We start from the raw sequence: 20,438 nt of genomic DNA on the forward strand, positions 1-20,438 counted from the left end.
CCCGCTGACGAGCAGTTTGTACCGCCGTTCCTCGACTCCAGACCAGCTCTCGCTGAGCCTTAAACACAAGCGGTTGTTTGGAACTGCCTGACGATGAGCCGGGGTTGGGAGAGTTTCCCCGTGCTGGCCAGGGCGGTTTTCTTTGCTTGGTGTTGGAGGAGACTGGAGAGCTGCCGCCCTCGGGGTCTGTCCCCCCTGGCAGGGGTGTGAGGTTTGGAGGTGGCCACCTGGAGATCAGGTGACTGTGGCCAGCACCAGAGTCCCTGCATCCACCTGGTCTTGAGTTTCAGCCATTGATGCTGCGCTGTTGATTTTGTGTGTTGATGTCAATAAGGGCTCTTCCACAGCTCCGATGAGACTGCTGGGCACTTCAATGCCTTGAGCCACACGTGCACATGTGCCTGTGTGCCCCCGGGCACCGGGAAGCCCTTCTCCTCCCTGAAGTTGCACAGAAGCATCATCCAGGCATGCAGCCCTGTGTGGGGCTGGCCAACACCCCGAGCTCAGACACCTCGGCACGTGTTAGATCTCGCCTTGTCCTCTGGCCCACGTGCATCCTGTGCCACGTTCCTACCTGGTATGCTGCCTTGCTTGGGTTATTTGCGGACAGCAGGAGCAGCAGGTAGCATTTGGGGAGATACAGGTCTGAGTCCGGGACCCACGGGATATTTTGCACCGCCATCTCCTACTCATCTGTGCCGCCGTCTCCTACTCATTCACCCCACCTGGCAGGAACCGTGTCCCCTTGTGACCTCCTCCGGCTGCCCCTCTGTCTCCAGGTTTCCATGCCCTGGTCTAACTAATAACAGTAAGTAGCCAGACCGGAATGGGTAACTGCTCTTCCAGGTCTCTGGATCCCTTCTGTGCCGAGGCGTGGGGCCAGGGGCTGCCCTGTGGAGCCGTAACCAGAACGCAGCAGCTGACTTTCAGGGACTTGGTGGTCTATGCTTTCCTGCGGGGGACCAGAGCCCATTTGCAGCTTTCCTTACCTGTTTTTGGCAGCATGAAGTAGGTGCAACTATTTTACACGTCACCCTCCCAGTAACTGTTTTGCTGCCCTTTCCCCTTCCCTCTTTGTACATCTCCTGCCTGTGCCTGGCCAAGGTAAAAGCTGTTGCCCAGTGTAGGACTCGGGCTCAGGTTTCTCATGGCAGTTTACAGAGCTGCTTTTGACAGGGACGGTTTGCACTTGTGCATGTGCTCAGGTCTCAGAAAGCTTCTGCTCCCTCATCACCTCACAGGATAAGGGGAGTCACTGGGGACAACGGAGTGGGGACAGCTTCTCTCTGGAGGATGAAACAGCCCGTCCTTTGGCAGAATGGCCCTGTGTCAGGGATTGTTGCCTTATAGTACGTGGGCTTGCTGGTTCTTTAAAGAAGTGAGAAGCCATGCCAGAAGGTAAATCTCCTGGAGGCACACATCTGCCCGTAACTGCTGTGGCAAAAACAGAGGGGATCACAAGGAGAGACAAACCTGTGTGCAAACATCATGATGTGTCTTGTGCAAGGCATAAAGCTACTGTCCTGTTCCACGGCCCTGGAAGCCAGCCCCCAGGCATCTTCTGCCAAAGTCAAATAGCAACTTTGGAGGCAACGTGTATTTTTTACCTTAAAATGACTTGCTGTCTCACAACTTGTTATTTGACTTTGGTTAAAAAAAATGACTGGGTGGTTTCTGCAAGCACAAACCAAAGCATGCAGCTTCAAATGGATACCAGGACCAACTCTGCCTGTGTAATTACATTGCCTATATTTAATCCCTCAGAAGTGTTTGGCAGATGCTTTAAATTTCAGATATGCAATCAATATCTTCTGCCCTGAGGCTCAACTACCCTGTTCTTCCCCTCCCTTGCTTGAAATACACAAAGTCAAGTCAATATACTTGGAGGGTACAGGAGTGATCGCCGCTCAGTGAGTGCCTATCTCTATCTATATATACCCACGGAGATCTCGTAGAGATGTGTGTGTGTGTGTGTGAGTGTGTGCATGTTACATGCAAGACATGCTCTGCCTTTATTTATTTTGGAAAGGGTTTGCTCTGGTTTCATCGTGCCTTGCTTTAAACGATCTGAAAATCCCCCCCTGGATTCAGAAGAATAAATATGCATGACTTGTAATTCTGTTGCAGCTCTCGCTCCCAGCTGATAGGGTGACGTGGAGTTTGGAGGCTCGCAGATTGGCTTTTTGATTTGGCTTCTTGCTGCAGTTGTGCAAACCTCGCTGGCTCCCAGAAATCAGGCTCAGTGCTTTGCCGTGCACCGTAATGCTGGGAAGCCTGGACCGAACCCCGATGGTGTGAGAGCGGGAGTGGGGGAAGCCCAGCAGATTCAGTGGCAATCTGGGATACAATCCATTTTCTCTTCCCCCCTCCCTCGACCCCCATTCATCTCCGTCCTCCTCGCCCTCCTCCCCCTTCGCCAGACCTCCCTTCCCTCCCCAAACTCCACCGCACGGAGCTGAAGATCAAGGCTGGTGGATTTATCAACATTTTACCTCCACTCCCACCCCCTTTTCCAGATGCACCTCCCCGCTCACCCTGACAGCTGCAAAAGAGAGCACAGGTTTTGTAGCGAGCAAGGCAACTTGGACTGACATGCAAAGGCGAACCCCCCCCGTACCCGCACACACCGTCGGTGAATCTCCGGGAGATGCGATGAGCTCCCTTTAGGAACCGGAAGGATTTGTATTGGGGAGCTAGCGGAGCCCCCCCCCTCCCCCCCACGCCCGACCCTCCAAAAAAAAGTCAGGAAAGCAACCAGAAGGGGTAAGTAAGAGGGTGCTACCCCCTGCTCCGTAGGAGATGCAAGGCTGGCGGTTAAGTTTCCTGCTATCAAGTGGGGCTTCATGCCTTGCATGCGAATGGCCGTGGAGCCGGGGGTGCTGGGGGGGGGGGGGGCGGAGGGCTCTTTGCAGGCTCATCTCCCGGGCTGGGGAAGGGGATTTAACGTTGCCCGGGCGCTGGGAGCTCGCTTCATTCGTGCTGTTTTCCCGGAGCCGCGGCGGCTCCGTGTGTGTGTGTGGGGGGGGGGGGGGGGGGGGGTGCGTGTGTGTGTGCTGCGGGGGGAGGGCTTTGCCTACGGCGCGGAGCGGGCGCTGCGGGATGGATGCGCGGCGGGGAGGGGGCGCCGGGCCGGGCCGGGCCGGGCCGGGCCGGGCGCTGCGGGGCCGGGGCCTGGCGGAGGGAGCGGTGGGAGCCGCCGGGCTCCGGCGGGGCGGGTGCGGCAGGGAGCAGCCGGAGCCCGCGGCACCGTGCGCGGCGGCCCCGGGATCCCTCCCGCCGCCGGGCGGGGGTGCCCCGGCTCGGTGCGGAGCGGCCCGCAGGGATGCCGGGGAGCCCGGGGGGGCGGCTCTGCCCGGGGCTGCCGGGCGGGGTAAGCGGCTCTCATGCAGTGCTATAAATTTCCTTTTTTTTTTTTTTTAATTTCCTTTTTTTTTTTTAATTTATTTTTTTTCCGCCGGGGGGAGGCCAGGCCGGGCCAGCCCCGGCCGCGGGGCGGGGGCGCCGGGGCCGCCGTCCCGGGCAGCTGTCGCTCTCCGTCCGCCGGGACCGGCTTGTTTACCCCGGGTGTCAAATATAGCTGCTCCGCCAGGCTCTGCCCTAAATAGGGCACGGGGCCGCTTGCGGGGCCCCCGCAGCCCCCACTGGCAGGGGGAGAGAAATGATACACACACGCACACACGCACGCATACGAGCTGACCTAGATGTTGGGTAATTTCATACTCTTCCTTCCTCCCAGCCTTGCTTCAGGGCTTTATTTTTTTCACCTGTGTCTAAAGTATTGATCCTGGGTGGGAGATGAAACCGTTGGAAGTGTTTTTGGGTTTTTTTTTTAACTGTTATTCTGAAACGTGAGGCTATGGCCATTTCCCCCTCCGCCTCCCCAAGTGGAGCTGTGGTGTAATGGTTGGGTTCCTGGCTCCTTGGTTTGTTCCTGGGCTTGTTCTGGGGATTTCACCCTAAAAATCTGTTTCAGATTTAAGGTGAGACACTGGAGGAAGAGTGGGGGTGAGAAGGAGTGCCTTATGCACATCCCCCCCTCCTCCTGCTTGTATGTATGTTCCTTTAATTCCTCGCATCTCTTTATAGAGCAAAAGGGTGATTTTGTTGAGCTGTTTTTTTATTTCTGGAGAGGACAGGGCTGGAAGACTTAGGTAACAGTCAGCAGCATCTTCCCATTCGAGAGCTCTCATCCCGTGCTCTCTGGGAGCCTGGCGGGAGGCCCGGGAGAGCAGAGCTGGCTTTGGGGGACTCCTGGGAAACAGAGGCCTTGAAGGTGCTCTGTAGGTTTGGTGCAGTGGGGAGAGGCATTGCTCCCCCGCGGCACAAGCATTTCTAGGGAGCCCCTAATAGTGCTCCATCCACTGCTGTTGCAGGCGTTTGTTTATCCTGATCATGGTTTAGCTACGAAAGTAAGTCGTGTTTCGTGCTTACATTCAGGCTTCTGTGGTCAACTGGAACAAGACTTGCTTCCTGAGCAGAAGTAGTGATGTTAGAAAAGAGCACGTCCAGCTGCTGCCGAGGGCTGGCTGGGGAGGAGTGAGAGCCCAGGAGCCCTCAGTTCTGCTGTGAGCGTGCAACGTGATGACAGTCAAATCAGTTACCCCCTATTGTAAATAAAAGGGTGTAATAACAACCACAGTGGGGAAGGAGAGGACTGAATGGGAATAGATAGAGCGCCCTAGGTAAAAGGTGCGGTACAGCAGTCTGGGTTTTTTTCCCCCAAGCCAAATATGAGTCCTGCTGTAGTAAGTGGGTGGTTCAAGCATTTCCCAAATGCCCAAGGTATGACAGATTGTGGTAATCCTGCTGCTGAGGTCCTGTGTGAGGGCAGTGGAAATGCAGGTACGCTCCCGGTCTCTGGCACGCCTCCAGCGTGCTGCTGGGCACAATGTTTCATCTCCCTGGGGTCTCATTTGTATTGTTAATGATATTTTTCTACCCATATAGGGATTTGGTGAGGACATGGTTGCAATAACTAGTGGGTGACAGAGTGCGAGAGGGGAAGCGGATGTGCAGCCACCCTAACGCCACTCTGCATAGCGCTTGTCCCTTGCAGAGAAGTTGCCCCCTTCCTCTGCAAAGCTGCCACCTGACAGGATGGCACCTGGGATGGCAGATGCTGTTGCCAGGTGGGATAGTCCTTTCCATCGCCCTGGGCAGTGCGGGAAGCATGCTCTGCGCTGTCTTGAACACCAGCACCCAGAAAAGGAGAGTGCACCTGGAGCCGGATACGGAGCATGGCCTCGGTCATGCACCACGTTGTGCTCCATAGGCTGGGCCAGTGCGAGGGCAGGAGCTGCCCCGTCCGACCAGAGCAGACTGGGAGTTGTTGGGAGTCATGAGCAGTTGTTCTGCATGGCGGTTGCAGGGCTCTCAGGGCACTGCTCCTCGGCTTGGCTGGCTTGTAGGAAGGAAAGAGGTACCCAGAGACGAATCCAGCCTCCTTGCTTCCTCTGCCTTCCTCTGGAGCTGGTGGGGCTGAAGTCAGATGAGGCTGGTCTGAGCGTGGCAGATGCTATGGTATTGCAGGTTGGACAGGTACAGGGATTACTAAGGGCCTGGGCTGACCTGCTGCCATGTCGTGCCTGATCCCACATGTATCCCTCGGTTTCAGAGGGTCCTTCCTGAGATAGGCATCCTCCGTCCCCAAGGCAGGGAAGTGCCATAACAGAGTGTGTCAGCACTTTTTATTAGAAACCAAGTTAAGATGTATTCCCTCCGCCAATATTTTCAAGTGAAGCACTATACGGATAAATGGTCTGTCTGTCAGGTTTTTGTTTGCTTGTTTTAAACAAACAGCATCAGTCTCCTCCCTAAGCTTCCCCAATGACCAAGTGGCGTTGACAAATAGTTCCTTGTTCTTTGTTGCTGTCGTGTTTCAGATGCCTTTCATGTGCTTCAACAGTTAAAAAGATGGCTTTGATTGCCAGCCAAATTTTTTTTTTTTTTAATCAGGCAGTCATATCTAATTCTATATTTAAAAAAAAGTGAAGGAAATTAAATTACACAGACAAAACATCTGCTTAATAGGGAAAAAAAATCTCTGAAGCCAGGAAATTGATAGTTGTGATGCTCCGTCTCCCATCACCCACTGTGTTTAGGTATTGTGGCATAGATTAATACTATTGTTGATTTACTGTTTAGATAACAGTAACTCGTAAAGGCATCAGCCTGGTTGGAGGCCCATGTTTCGAAGTGCCATACAAATGTCTAATAAATTATAGTCTTTGTCCTGAAGAGTTTCGTGCATTGAGAGATACATGAGATCACAAGCTGTTCTTGGGGCACCTTTAAAACACCTTCTGTGCTGCTGAGCTCATGGTCCTACATTTGCTGATTTCAGTGACGTGGGGCTGTGGGGTTTGGGGCTGAAGACAAGCTTGCTGTCCCTGCTCACCTCCAGAATGAAATCCAGGAACCACCTTGAGTCTCCTGCAGCTTCAGTGGGCTGCTGGGCCGCTGGGGAACTAACATGATACAGACAGTATTTGGCTTCCCTCCTTCCCCTCTGCCTTCTCTGCCTTAATGCTTTAAACTGCAAGCTGTGGTTGAGGGCCATCACAGATGTACGTGCACAAAGTTCAGCACAATGGCCTCCCAATCTCCCCTCTAGGCATTTCTGTCACAGGGTTTTGCAGGAATAGCAAAGCATCAGGCAGCAGGGATGTGCCATGCCATTCTGAAGGTACCACCACCACCCCACCTTGCCAGTGTCGCAATAAGACCCAGGTGCCATTGTTCCTGCAGTGCAGCATTGTAAAGTAGTTAGTTCACCCCATAAGACACATTTATAAACAGGTGATGATCATGCCCCCATGCTCCTTCAACTCTCAATTTTCTGGTAATTCTGTCTTTAAATCCGCTTGCTGGAGCCTTTGATCACACAGCTGAGCTGTTGTTGATGTCTCTGACAGTTGACATCATGGGAGAGAGGGGAGCTTAGGGCTCTTAACATTTCTTTTATGATAGCTTGTTTTCTAACGAAACACTCCAATGAGGATTTTCCATCATAATAAAACAGGGAGCTTTTCCAGAGCACTCAGATTTAGGGAGAAGCTTCTGTTTCCATTCAGTGTTTCCATTCACTAGCAGATTATTTCAAGGCTGCAAAACTGGACTTGCTCTGTTCGCTGCCTTCCTCTACTCTGCTGTCTTTTTACCTAAGCCTCCTAACTCAGGACAGCAGCAGAGACAGCCAGGTCAAGAGCAATCAGAAATACTAAATATCCTATGCTGCTGGGCATGTTTTGCAACCAGGGAGGTGTCAAAGAGTTTTAGAAACTATAGACATATGAGACTGCATTGCCACTTCTTTCATCGTCACCCTCTTCTAGGCTGGTACTTGGAGGCTGTCTCAAAGCAAACAGCAGCACTCTCCAGCAGCAATGCAGAATACGGTTTTAATCAAAAGAAATGTAGCAACGCAGGGATGTACCTGTGAGAGGGCACTTAGATCTGACTGCGGAGGTTGTGTTGAAGGTGACATGTCCAGGAGTGAATGGAGCCCTCCAGTGCCGACACTGCAAGGCGCCCTGCCAGTGTGTTTGTATGCTGCGTGCTGGTGAAAGCTGATTTCCTTCCCCGGGCCAGAGTGGGGGCAAAAGCAGAGAGAGCTAGAACATGTCTGTACCTCGCTCTGCGGTCGGGCATTGGCTCACTCTGGATGTGTCCTAGCTCCCCTGAATGCGAGTAGTGGTAGGAGAGATCCTGTCACCAGGATCCAGGCAGGCTGTGAAACCCGCCGCTGCCCCAGTGCCACAGCTCCCCACACCCAAATTGGGGAAGGCAGCGCTGCATCTGCCGTACACTGCTGCCCACCCTGGCTGGTGACGGATGGGGACTCGGAGTAATGCTCTGTGTGAAGAAGCCGTCCTTTTGCCCTCCATACTGTTTGCTGTCAGGAAAATTTGTTTTGGGGCATTAAGGCCTGGATGTCTTGGCTTACCACCCTGAGGTGGACCTTCCTTGGTGGGAAGTAACATCTTGACGTTGAGCTTAAAGTTCACCTTAATAAGCACCTTTATCCTCTTCCATGGTTTTGGTTGGGATTACTCAGTGACCCTTGAACACGCATGTTGGTTGGGAAAAATGGAGGTGGAGGTGTGTCTCTGCCTTTGCGTAGTGGGACGAGGCTGTTAAATGGTCCAGGAGGTGTTGCAGCGTTCACCGCTGCAAGAGGCAAACCTGCCCCTGCCCATACAGCTAATGCCCCTGCCACGCTTGTCATTTGTACCTTGGTTTCTACAGCCTTCCCACCCTGGCTGCTTGTTCCTGCTCCTGTCCCACCCCCTGCAGGGTACTGGCACAGTGGCATGTGTGGCCAGGTGGTGGGTTCTGCTTGCTTTTCAGCCAGATCAGTTCCTGGTCCTTATTCATGGCATAGCCATGCAAACAGTTACGCCAACAAAAAAGGGAGAGCTAGTGCAGAGTGGGTACGACCAACCAGAGGTGGAAAATGTTCAGGTTGGCTTAAGAAGCCCTGCTTCCACCTGTAAAGCTGCTGCCTGGATTGCCTGCAGCAGTTAAGGCTTGGAGTTGGTTCGGCCTTGAAGTCTGGTCTTGATGAGACGGATAGTCCTGAATGCAACTTAGTTGCAAAGAACCTAAGAGTGATGGGATCTGCAAAGCACTTCTTAAGCTATTAAGAGGCACAAGAATCAGCAGAAAAAAAAAAGACAAAATAATTTTTAATATAAAATCTTCCCAAGAACATGCACAGGGGTTGATCCTGATTAAAAAAAAATAAAAATCAGAGAGTCTAGGCCAAGCTATTTCTCAGACGCAACATGCCAAATGGACTCAGGTTCTTCAAGAAAAGAATAAAATGAGAACTTCCCCTCTGCTCTCAATTCTTTCAAGTCCCTTGAAAGCTTCACACTAGCACTCAGCACTTCATCAACAACAATCCCTCCATGTTGAAGCCTCCAGACTGCATTCCCTGGCAGTGCAAGTGGGAGCAGTGCCAACTGTTTTATTAGGTTTGCACCCACGAAACCCACTAGCAGGGAAGGACCTGACTCCTTGTCCTCACAAGGCCGCAGCGGGCTAAGTTTGTGCTGCTGCCCTGCACTCGCTGAGGGTGCTCCACTTAGCCAGTATGTGAGTCCTGGGGGAGCTGCCTGCCTTGGGGCTAACTGGGGGCCCCTGTGTGAGGACCTGAGGACCAGAGTGAGATGGAGGTCTCAGTGTTGTTGTCTTCAGGGTGCAAGGCAAGGTGGGTCCCTCTGTGTGTGGTTTTCCTTTGCGAAGGATCCCGATGAAGGATAATGACATGCTGCTGCTTTTGTTTTGGCAGCCCCCAGACAAGAATGAGCCTTTCAAAGCTTGAGTTATAGGAGGCAAGCAGAGGGGATGCTGCTGGAGTTAGACGTGATGGGATATTCTCCCGTCTGAGCATCTTGGAGATGGGTGCACTAGACGTTGCCCTCACATAAATTACCACCTGCTCTCACTCTTTAAGCATCATTTTTTTCTTCCATTTTAACCTTCCAGAGTAGTTTCAGGTTCACTTCTTCTAGTAAATGTTTCCTTTTCTCTAACTTAAATAATCCATCTCCCCAAAGCTGACCTGACAGATGTTTCCCCCGCAGTGACCCTGCGCGCACAGCACACTTCATGAAACCCTGGCTTCCGTGGGGAAATGCAGCACCAGCAGTGACCCTGCTGGTGTCCCAGCTAAAAATAAAGCCTGTCCCTCCTGGCAGTGTTGGGGTTTGCTTTTAAGTAGGTAGGCAGTTTTACCCATTGGCTGCACTGTGCTCTTGTGCCAGGCAGAAGGCATAGCTTAACCTTCAGAGCATGACGGAGCTGCCTCCCCTCTGGGGAATTGCACCGGGGGACTGAAGGTGAGAAGATGCTCAGCTGCACTTGGTGCACCTATGTCACTCCCAAAAAAATGCCGGCTTGCCTGTTGCCTGCCTAGATCCATCTCCTTGCTGCTTCATGCATCCCAGTGAGTCATGACCACCCCTCCTTCCCCCAGCTCTGGCCTTTTCCCTCCTCTGCTTTTCCTTCTTAAACATATAGATTTCTTCATGATTCTGCAGTAACTGCCCCAACTCCCCTCTTCCCTCAACAACTCCATGCCTTCCAGCTTCTCAGTCTTCTAACAGCATCCCTCACATGTTCAACCCCTCATTTATCCTCTGTGTGTGGCTTTCTGCCTGTCTCTCAGGTCCATATGGCTTGGCTGCTGGGACAAAGCAAGAGGTTGGCCCAGTCAGGAAGCAGATGCTCAGTTAAGAAGGGCCTTTCCAGCTTTCACTGTTCACACGCGTTAGCGAGTTTCACAAAAACTGGTAAGGTTGAAATATGCTCTGGAGCAAGAGGAGGGATGCATCCTGGCTGGTGAATCTATGGATGTTTTGAGTGTTTCCATGCACATCTATTTTTCCTTTGAGTCTTCCAGTACTTATCTTAATTTATTTCTCATGGCATAGAGTTCCACAGATTGCACAAATGCACAGCACAGAATTTAAAAAGTTTCCAGTGCTCACTAGATAAAATACCCTGAGTCTGGGAGCTTTCTGTTGGTGTTAGCCTCGAGCTTCTTTTGGCCTGGTTGACCATCTCTGTGCCTCTGACAAAAGCTGACTTCCCAGAGAAGGCTGAGGGAGGGGACATGGGAGTTGTGAAAGGGGACATGGGAGTTGTGCTTGGTTGTGCGGGATTCCAGAAACCTCATCTACTTATCGTTGCAAAGAGAGCAGGAAGAAGTGGCAAGGTCATAATTTGCAAGTATCTGTATGGGAGCCAACAGCTATCAGGCACGGTGGGCTGGCTGCAATCACCTCAGACAAGAGGGTGGTGGTCTCGCAGATGTCATGTTCTCATGCACTTCATGAAAGGTGTACCAGTGGTGCTGGTGGCTTGCTGACCGGCTGGCCAGCACAGGGGGCTCAGAAGGGGCTGCAGGACGTGCTGCCTCTTGCTTGGCTGGTAGCTGGGTATGGGAAGGACCACAGGGGTGCTGTGGGAGGAAGGGTCAGGGGAAGGCGCTTGGAAATGTTTGTGTGCATGTCTGCAGGGCAAGCAGAGAGCAGGGAGAATGGGCAGAGGAAGGATTACTGCAGAGTGGAGGGCTGTTGGGATACAGGGCTCAAATTCATTGAAAACCCTTTTTTATTCATTTATCTGCTCATTGAGCTCCCACAGCAAAATGGATTCATTTCAAGGCTTTGCTTGGCTTTAAAAGTGACCATCCTTTTGTCAAAGACCTTTTGTGCTTGTTCTTCTACCCGTTTGTGTCACTGGCCTGAATGAAATAGTAATGGTGGCTCTGCCCAGGGTGATGCTCTCCCTGCCCCACTGCTCCTCACCCGCTGGTGTTTGGGGACTGTTGCTCCTGTTCTGGGCAAAGCGTTTTTCCATCACTTGTGACAGGTTTCCTAGATGACAGGAGGTACTGTTATCAGCGATGGCAGGAAGAGCTGGGTTCAGGGCACCACCACAGAAGTACAGCTGGGCAGGAGAGGCTTTCTGGGCTGAGGGAGCAGGGGACGGGGGCTGAGCGTGGGGTAAGGGTGTGAAGACAGGCTGTTCATTCCTGCCTTAGCTGTTGCTCAAGTCAGTCCTCCACTGAAACTCCCAGCAAGAGAGGGACCCTGCAATTTTCTTGCCTTAGCCTTGTCTTAGGAGAGATTTGGACTTCAAAGCAAGTAGAGCACATCTCAGTTTTAGTCTTCTCTTTGCAGAAATGGATGGAAAGAAAATTTCTGCAGTGCCTGAAGGGGACTCGAGCTCCTCAGTAAAACTAATGGAGATGTGGGACTACTAGCATCCATAACGGAGGCTGTGCCCCTCAGTGGCAGGATAGAGGCTGTCCTCTCTCTTTGCCTCTGTGGCTTAAATAGACCGTACAGCAGGTGGCTGCATGGGATGAGCATGTTATCCAAGCACCTACATTAAGCCAGTGACTCTTGTCATTGTACCTCCAGGATGAGGCACTTCAGGATGCTGATCCAAGGTGACATTGGGCACATGGTAGAGAAGAGAGACTCCAGGCCTTGTTTGCTGGGGTCTGGGGTTGTGGGGGGAAGGAGGACTTTCTCCTTCCCTTGTCTCGTTTCGGTGCATTTGGCTGATGTGGTCATCTCCCATGACTCAGCTGCTCCTGTTGGCAGGACTAGTTGTAGCAAATCTGGGGCCAGCATGGAGCATTGGGAGGAGGGAGGAACCAAGGCGGGATGGACAGGAATACAGTTGGTATGGAGGAAGCAGGAAGATGCCCCCCAGCTGATGTGTGTGACGTGGGTTGCAAAGAGGAAATAGATGAAGCTTTCCTTTTGGAGGTTTATGTTATATGAAATGTTGCCAAAGCTCCTCAGGCAGCTCCTCCAGTAGAATAAGCTGGCTCTGCTGACTTGGGCTCATTGGACCTATGCTGATTTATGCCAGAGAAAATCTGGTCCTAAGGACCTTCTCTCTCTTCTCTCTTGCCAGCCTTCAGCTGATGGTATGCAAGTAGACTGGGCTGGAAAGATAGTTGTCATTTTTAAGATGACTTTGTGTAAAAGGAGGCTTTTGGAGGGGAGGGTCAAGGGAGGGAAGCTGGTGTAAGTAGTACTCTGAATACAATGAAAATGCTATTTCTTCCACTTTGGAGATAAACAACAGCATGATTATGATATAATCGCTAGGAAATTCTTCTGATACATGATGCCCTGCATCCAGTTTTCAAATGTTCCTCACTAGTATCTAAGTTAAGACTTGCTGACTGCTGGGAATTAAGAGAGTATCATTGCAGGCATGTTAGAAATGTCTAGGGATCCTCATCCTTTTCAGATAAGGTGCTTTGTTGTATGCACTGCTGCCAAGTTGGCATATGCATATAGGTAATCTTGATTTTTTGAATCTCCTTGAAGGATCAAGTCATGTATTTACCTGGCTTAGCCCTATGCCTTTTTGGGTGTGGGACCTGCCCAGTGCTCTTGGAACCAGGAAAGAAACCTCATGTCTTTCTGTGGAGAAGACAGCAGGGGCCTCTCACAGTCATCTGTTTGGTTTTCTGCAGGAATTTTAAATCATGTTTAGGTGTCCAGTGGAAAATCTGTGATTTCAGTGGGGTCAAGGTGTCCAAGTGGGTTAAAGAGCTGCTCCATTAAGCTTCTAACTACCCTGTGAAATCTGGTCCTTTGCAACTCCTTCGGTGAAATGTCTGAGACACGTTGAGACCATGGATGGGGCAGAGGAGGAAGTAAGTGCTATTGTAAGAGTGAGAGAGAAAATGTGGGTATTGAGGGTGACTAGCTCCAGATGATATTTCAGATTACCTACCCTTGACAGGACAGAGTGGGGCAGCCAGCCAGGGAAGGCAGACCTGCAGCTGAAACTGAAAGGAAAAAGGTGAATAATCCTGTCTGGTGATGCCATAGTGAAGAACAAATCTCTGCCTGTCTTTGCTGTAGAGATCAGAGTGGCATATGGCTTTATACAGTCCACAAGGAAAGCTGTCAGAGGGTGGGGGGAGAAGAAATGAAGGTGGGGCATCAGATAGATAGCCTGGAGACTGCTGCCTCTTACTGTAATTGCCGTAGCAGCTCAGCTTCCACTGTTTGTTGTCCATGTCATCTCTGCAATTACCATATGGTAAATATGACTTGAGTCTCTAGCAAATAACAGAGCTAATATTAAGAGAGAATCTGTAAACAGCTAGTGCATAAATGAACAAAGAGCAATAAACAGCCCTGACTTATGAAGAATGAATTAATCATGGTAGATGCGAGGGTTTATTTTTTTAAAGCAGTTGCAGCGTTAGCAGCTTTCACCAAAGGATTAAGATATCTAAATTGTCAATAAGAGATATGTGGGGATATGTGTCAGTAAAGGGTGAGGGTGCTGTGTGAAATCTTATTTGATAACTGTATTCAAATGGGTGAATTTACAGGTTTTGGCACCTTCCAAGTGAAGTGGGAGGTATTTTGAGGATAACCCATAGCTCAGTGCATTTTTCATGCCTCCTGCTGTGCTCAGATCTGCAGAAGCAGTGAGTGCATTACAGTGTATTTCCCTCCTCTCAGCTGGAGACCCTGACTTTTTGGTTGAAACTCTGGAAATCTCTGCTTTCATTCCACACATGCCAGTCAGCACAGTGCTCCTCAGGCAAGCCCCACCACACTGGCGACACAGCAAACAGGCAGAGAGACCTTCGAAAGTGAGCAACACAGTGAGCTTCTGTATATCAATCTCGATTTAATCTTTGTAACAGTCCAGTACCTCATGAAAACCTGCTGTACGGCAGAGCTTAGGGGTGAGACTTCACTGCCCAGGCTCGGCTTTCCTGCTCCAACAAGAGCAGATCTGCTGCTGGTTTCGGTGGGACCAGGTGCTGAGGTATGGCTCTGCCAGATACCCGGCTGCTTCTGACCACCTCGAAGACGGAGAACCAAGAGGAGATGAAGATAAATGATTAAAGCACAGCTTGGGCTAATTTATAAAGATTAAAATAAATTTGTGTGCTTTGGCCAAAGAATAACTGTGGAGGAGAACAGCTATTTACAAGTATCTGAAGCATGTAAATCTCCGGCAGGGAGGAGAATGGTTGAGAGTGCTCCAAGGACAGGATAATGAGAACTAGCAGCATAAATTTTCTTTATTTCTTCCTAAATATAAGGAAGATGGCTAAAACCTCTGAGATAAATTACATCATGGCAGAGTCTCTATGGGAAGTTGTGGAAATGCCATCACTTGGGTAATTTGAAACTGAGCTGGACAAAATACTAGGAAATAATGTTCACAAGGGGAGCAATGCAGCGGTGGCCCCTGAGGCATGGACCAGACAACTCTTCTGGCTCTGGTCTAACTAATTCTGAAATTAGTGAAACCTGTGCTAATAGGGCTAAGCGAGAGCCTTTCCTATCTACTCCACTTCTGTGCCTGTCGCACAGAGGAGTGTAAATGTCTTCAGTCTAACATGACAAATGACAATCGCTTGTTGTTAGCTGCAGTGGTAAAGATGATTTCTGAAAGTGTAGCCTTCTCCTCCTCCTCTCCCCAACCTGTTTTCTGCCCGATCTCCCACTGCCCTGTTTGTGCTGCTTCTGCCTCCATTCACTTTTTTAGTATTTTCTTTCTCACCAAGCCAGGAATGCGCCCTTCTGAAAAGACCTGTGGAGGGCTTATAATTTCTGTTGTGTGTGATGTGGCATTCTTGGTAAAAACATATTTTTTGCTGTATTCAGACCAAAAAAAAAAAAAAATCAGACATTTTCTTTTTATTTTTCCTTGGAGGAGAAGTTAAGAAAGAAACAGGCCCATTCTGGAGGATCGGAGCAGTGTGTGCTTCACTTGTTGCATCAAATCCAGCACATCACATGGTTTGTTTTGTTTACCTCAAATGGGTGTTTTCTGTCAGAAAACTTGTATTTTTGTTAACTAATTCTGGATCTAAAGAGAGTGAGATATGACTACAACACCTTTTCCCCTCTTATTTACCACTTAGCCCGCCTCTGTGTACAAATAACTACTGGCTCTGCAGCACAAATACACTGTTGACAACAAATCCTAGGGTCTTTAATTGTAGCTCTTGCAGATCTGTCACCAGAGTGCTAAAGAAATGTCACGAGTTGCCGCTGTCATCTTTCCTCTAGGATGCTGTGAGTCACTAGGTGATAAGTTGCACTCTGATGGTGGCACCTGAACCAGCAGTATAATATGTCCGTGAAGCAGGAGCCGTAAATAACACACCCTGTGTGCTGCCACGGGCAGTACATAAAATGTCGTTTACTGACAAGAAGTTTTCCTCACACGGCTGGAATAATTTTTTTTCCCTTCCCCCCCTGCTCCCCAAATGGTCTTTGCTGCTCTTTATAAACCAGCAAGACAGAGAGTGATGAAAACCTGTGTCTTGAAGGCTGCAGCAGAGGAGTCAGTGCCGGTTGCAACCCCACGTGTTGTTGGGTGGCTGCTCCAGGTTGTCTCCATCAGCTGCAGTCCGTGGAAGAGGCAGGGGGGAGCCACTGAGTGGGTGACCCAGTAACTCCACTTCTTTATTTCCCTCAGCCTCCTAAACCTCAAAGGAAGGACTTGCAGCCTCTTCACTGGGCCTTTCACTTCATAGGGATAAAATCAAGGGCCTGAAGAATGCACTTGAAAGTACCTGCCCTCTCAATTTGGGGGCCTTCAGACTGTGAAGAATGGTGTGTTCAGATGCGCACTGGTATTCAAGCACCTAAAGGCTTTAATTGTGTTGAGAAATACCTCTAAATGCAATAAAAAGACTGATGTTTGAAGATCTGCCTCTAAATGTGCAATGGAGGCTTCCCAGCGACTTCCAAAAGGTCATGACAGTGACTTTTTGCCAAATATACATGCGGTTGCCACTACAGTATGCTCCCAGTGCAGTTTGTACACAGGGTGAGTTTGTTCTGGCTTCCCATGCACTAACACTGGATGAGGTTGTCACGAGCAGACCTGGACTCCATACCTGCACTTTTTTACTTTTTTACCGTGAGGATGACTGAGCACTGGCACAGGTTGCCCAGAGAGGTTGTGGAGACTCCATCCTTTGTCCTTGAATATCCTCTGGATATTCAAAAGCCAACTGGACGTGGTCCTGGGTAACCGGCTCTAGGTGGCCCTGCTTGAGCAGGGGGGTTGGACTAGATGACCTCCAGAGGTCCCTGCTATCTCCTGTGTGAACTGGCCACTTCAAAGTCCCGGAAGAACAACAGTGAGACTGTGTAATATTCATGAAAAGAAAAAAAAACCCTCATCTATATCAGAGCAGATAATACTGCTTTTTAAGCAGGAGGGTGGCCACTACTAACCTATATGTCAGCCTAAATACCAGGTTTTGTTTTCTGAATGTAAAAAGGGCTACAGTTCTGGGGAAAAAAAATGAAAAGGGTAACGCTCGCTGTCCCTTAGCCTGAGGAATCTCAGACATACGGATGTGGATGGGGAATGGAAGAGCAAGTGCATCGCAGCTCCCAAGGAGGCTGCGCTAGCCTGCACCATAAATAAGGATGGCTCTCAGAGCATGGCTGTGGCCGCCCACCGAAGGGTTTCCTCCAGTGTCTGCCACCTCCTCCTTTACATGTCTGTGCACAGAGCGTAAACCACAGCTCCTATATCCATATATATCCATCTATCCTGTACAGATATTTTTCAGCTGGGGTGAGAGCGAGGAAATAAAATGCCCGGCCAGTCAAGTGCAGCCGATGCAGTATTGGAAGGGGACAATTAAGTACGGGCATCTTTATGGGTTAGGTATTTATGGCACTGCTTCTCCAGGAGCATCACGGATACTAAAATACAGAAAAGCCATCATGGACCAGTTCCCCGGGGCAAGTCGAGTGTTTGGAGGTTGCTCCTAGCCGTACACAGACTTGTGCTCTGTTTGGGTCAGCCCCTGGGGTCAACGAATGTAACTGGATCCCATCATTGCAGCATTTCTATAAGGAATTAGTAGACTTGAGTCGTCATGTCAATTAACACCCATTTACCATGCTAGAATGGTAGGAACTGCTCAAATTAGTAGAGACACCAGTTTGTAAATATTTAAAGTCTTGCTATGAGGGCTGGGTTTTTTTATGGTAGCTTTTTGCATGATCTTGAGAGGAAAAAAAGGCTGCTTTTGACACATACCAAGGGGCTTATTGTGTAGGCAGCTAATTCTGGGTTTTGGCATGTTTACTGTGAAGTGCAAAGCAACAAGCACCTACGGCTCCCTGCCATAACTTTTCCAGAGAGCCGAACTGCGGGGATCTGTCATGGCCTAAGCATGAGTTACGGTGCTTTTTTCCTCATAAAACCTAGCTGGTGCGGTAATAGGGAGCTAAACTACCTATTGCTGTGCAATAACCTGTGTAAAGTCAGCTTGGGGTCCTTGGTTGTGCTTGTATCAGATAGGCACGTGCCATCAGTGTGATGGTTTAAGGCCTGGTCTGTGTTTGGAAATTTGCATTTGTCTGACAAAATGAATCTAATTACACTGCTCTGGCTTTTGGCTTGCAGGTAAATCTTAACTTATACTCTGGATACTACTCTTGTAGTGATGAGCAAAGGGATCAATAGCGTTTGAATGGAGATGATAGAAAAATATGCTTTGTTTTGTATTAAATATTTTGTTATGCTTTTATTTTGGGGGAGGGAGGAGTGTGAATTAGGTATAATGCCTTGTGCGGATTTTGGCTGGGATAGAGTTAATTTTCTTCATAGTAGCTAGTATGGGGCTATGGTTTGGATTTGTGCTGGAAACAGTGTTGGTAACACTGTTATCAGGGATGTTTTTGTTATTGCTGAGCAATGCTTACATAGAGTCAAGGCCTTTTCTGCTTCTCACACCACCCCACCAGCAAGTAGGCTGGAGGTGCACAAGAAGCTGGGAGGGGACACAGCCGGGACAGCTGACCCCAACTGACCAAAGGGATATTCCATACCATAGGATGTCATGCTCAGCATATAAAGCTGGGGGAAGAAGAAGGGAAAGGGGGGGACGTTCGGAATGATGGCATTTGTCTTCCCAAGTAACGGTTACACGTGATGGAGCCCTGCTTTCCTGGAGAAGGCTGAACACCTGCCTGCTGATGGGAAGCAGTGAATGAATTCCTTGTTTTGTTTTGCTTTGCTTGCATGCACAGCTTTTGCTTTACCTATTAAACTGTCTTCATCTCAACGCACGAGTTTTCTCACTTTTACTCTTCTGATTCTCTCAGGGGGGGAGTGAGTGAGTGGCTGTGTGGTGCTTAGCTGCTGGCTAGGGTTAAACCACGACATACCTCTTCTGTGAAAACTCAGTTATTTGTCTTATTTGGCAGAAAAGCTATAATTTCAACTTTTGCTGATGGTTATCAAAAAAACCATGTGCTCAATCAAAAAGCTTTTATGTGCTTTGGAGCTGAGGAATGTGAGGCCCTGTTATTAAGCTGAACCTTATTTCTGTCTCCTCCAGCTTTGGAGCGGGGCTGTAAGATGACACTAATAGCAGTACTGTATCCGCTCTGTTCTGGGACAGATGCTTGCCAAGTAGACAAAACCCTTGATCTTGAGATGTCTCTGTCAGGCCCTTGTGCAGCGCCCACGCCTGAGCGGGGCTCACCCTGCACTCAGATCTGATCAGCAGCCCCTCCTGGCTAGTCTAGAGTCAGGGGAGAGAGGATATATGGCCACAGATGTACTCATGTGTCTGATTTATTTGGGAGGTGGGAGGGAGAAGGGAAGGAGAGGGAGGTGCCAGACAATCTAATCTTATTTGCAGGTCAAATCCAAAGGTTTTTTTGATGGTTTAAGGGGAATTTTACCTAAATAAGAAATTAATAGGGACTTACAGGTTTGCCTTTGGTTTTGTATTTACTGAGCAGTGATCTTGGGAACTTGGTATGTGGAGGTTACGTGTTAGCAGCCATCACTGTGTTATGTTGCCTCTTGATTTGATTTCTTGTTGTGAATGCTTCCTTTTGAAAATATCCTTGCCTTTAGAGTCATGTGAGCAGCTGTATACAAAAAGCTAAATTATAAGGGATCAGTATAGCCTTCCCAGCTTTCTACCTCGCTATAGGTCCACAGCAGACAAACCATCAGTCTTCTGAAACTCAGCTATTATAAAAGATGTAAGGAACTTGATAGTTGTCTAAAAGTCATTTTCTATTGTAGGCTTAATTGTGACAAGCGTGGTCCATGCTACTTTCTGGACTGTCTACAGAAGTATTTCAAGAACTGATCTTTTTATTTATGGGTTCTATTTATGGATTTATGGATCACGTGACCATTGTCAACTCTTGTAGAAGAAGGAGTTCCCCCTACTGAAATAACTGTTATGCATCTTCCCGGAGCCTTGCTATTGAACGCTAGCTCATTCTGGTGCAGCGATGCTTGCAGTGTTTTGTCTCTCTTTTGCATTGATTGAATGCTTTGAACTTATCCTTGAACTTTTCCTACCAGACAGGGGACACTATCTGGTCCCCTCACTACCAATGCCCTTATTTGCATGTATTCAATGTGATAGCAATAGTGGGGCAGAGACCTGCGGGAGAAAATTATGTCTGATAGCAAAGAGGTAGTGGAAGATGACGATCCTCATGGTATAAAGCTGAAGATCACTCAATACCAACTGACTTTCCACTGTTGCTGCAGCCTCCTGTTGTTTGCATCCCGCAGGGCCAGGGCAGTGATGTTGCTGGAATGACACCTCTCTGCGCCAGATGTGGATGTGTTTTGTCGCACTGGTGTCGGAGGAGTGACACCATGATGCCTCCTGGGTGGCTAGCAGTGACTCAGGACTGTGCTGCAAGCCCACCTGGAGGCTTGGTCCTCAGAGCGGGACTCATGCTGAAGGGTGGCTCTTGTCACAGTTAGCCCTGCTGAGATCAATGCTGCTACTTAGAGGAGGGGTAGGGGATGTGTCTACTTCACTCTGGGCAGGCCAGAGCTACGTAGATCCCCTCCAGTGATCTCTGGACTGAGTTTAGTAGATATATCTGAGGGAAAACTTGTGCCTT

The sequence above is a fragment of the Gymnogyps californianus genome, chromosome 5 (assembly GCF_018139145.2).
Source record: "Gymnogyps californianus isolate 813 chromosome 5, ASM1813914v2, whole genome shotgun sequence".
Lineage (NCBI taxonomy): Eukaryota > Metazoa > Chordata > Aves > Accipitriformes > Cathartidae > Gymnogyps > Gymnogyps californianus.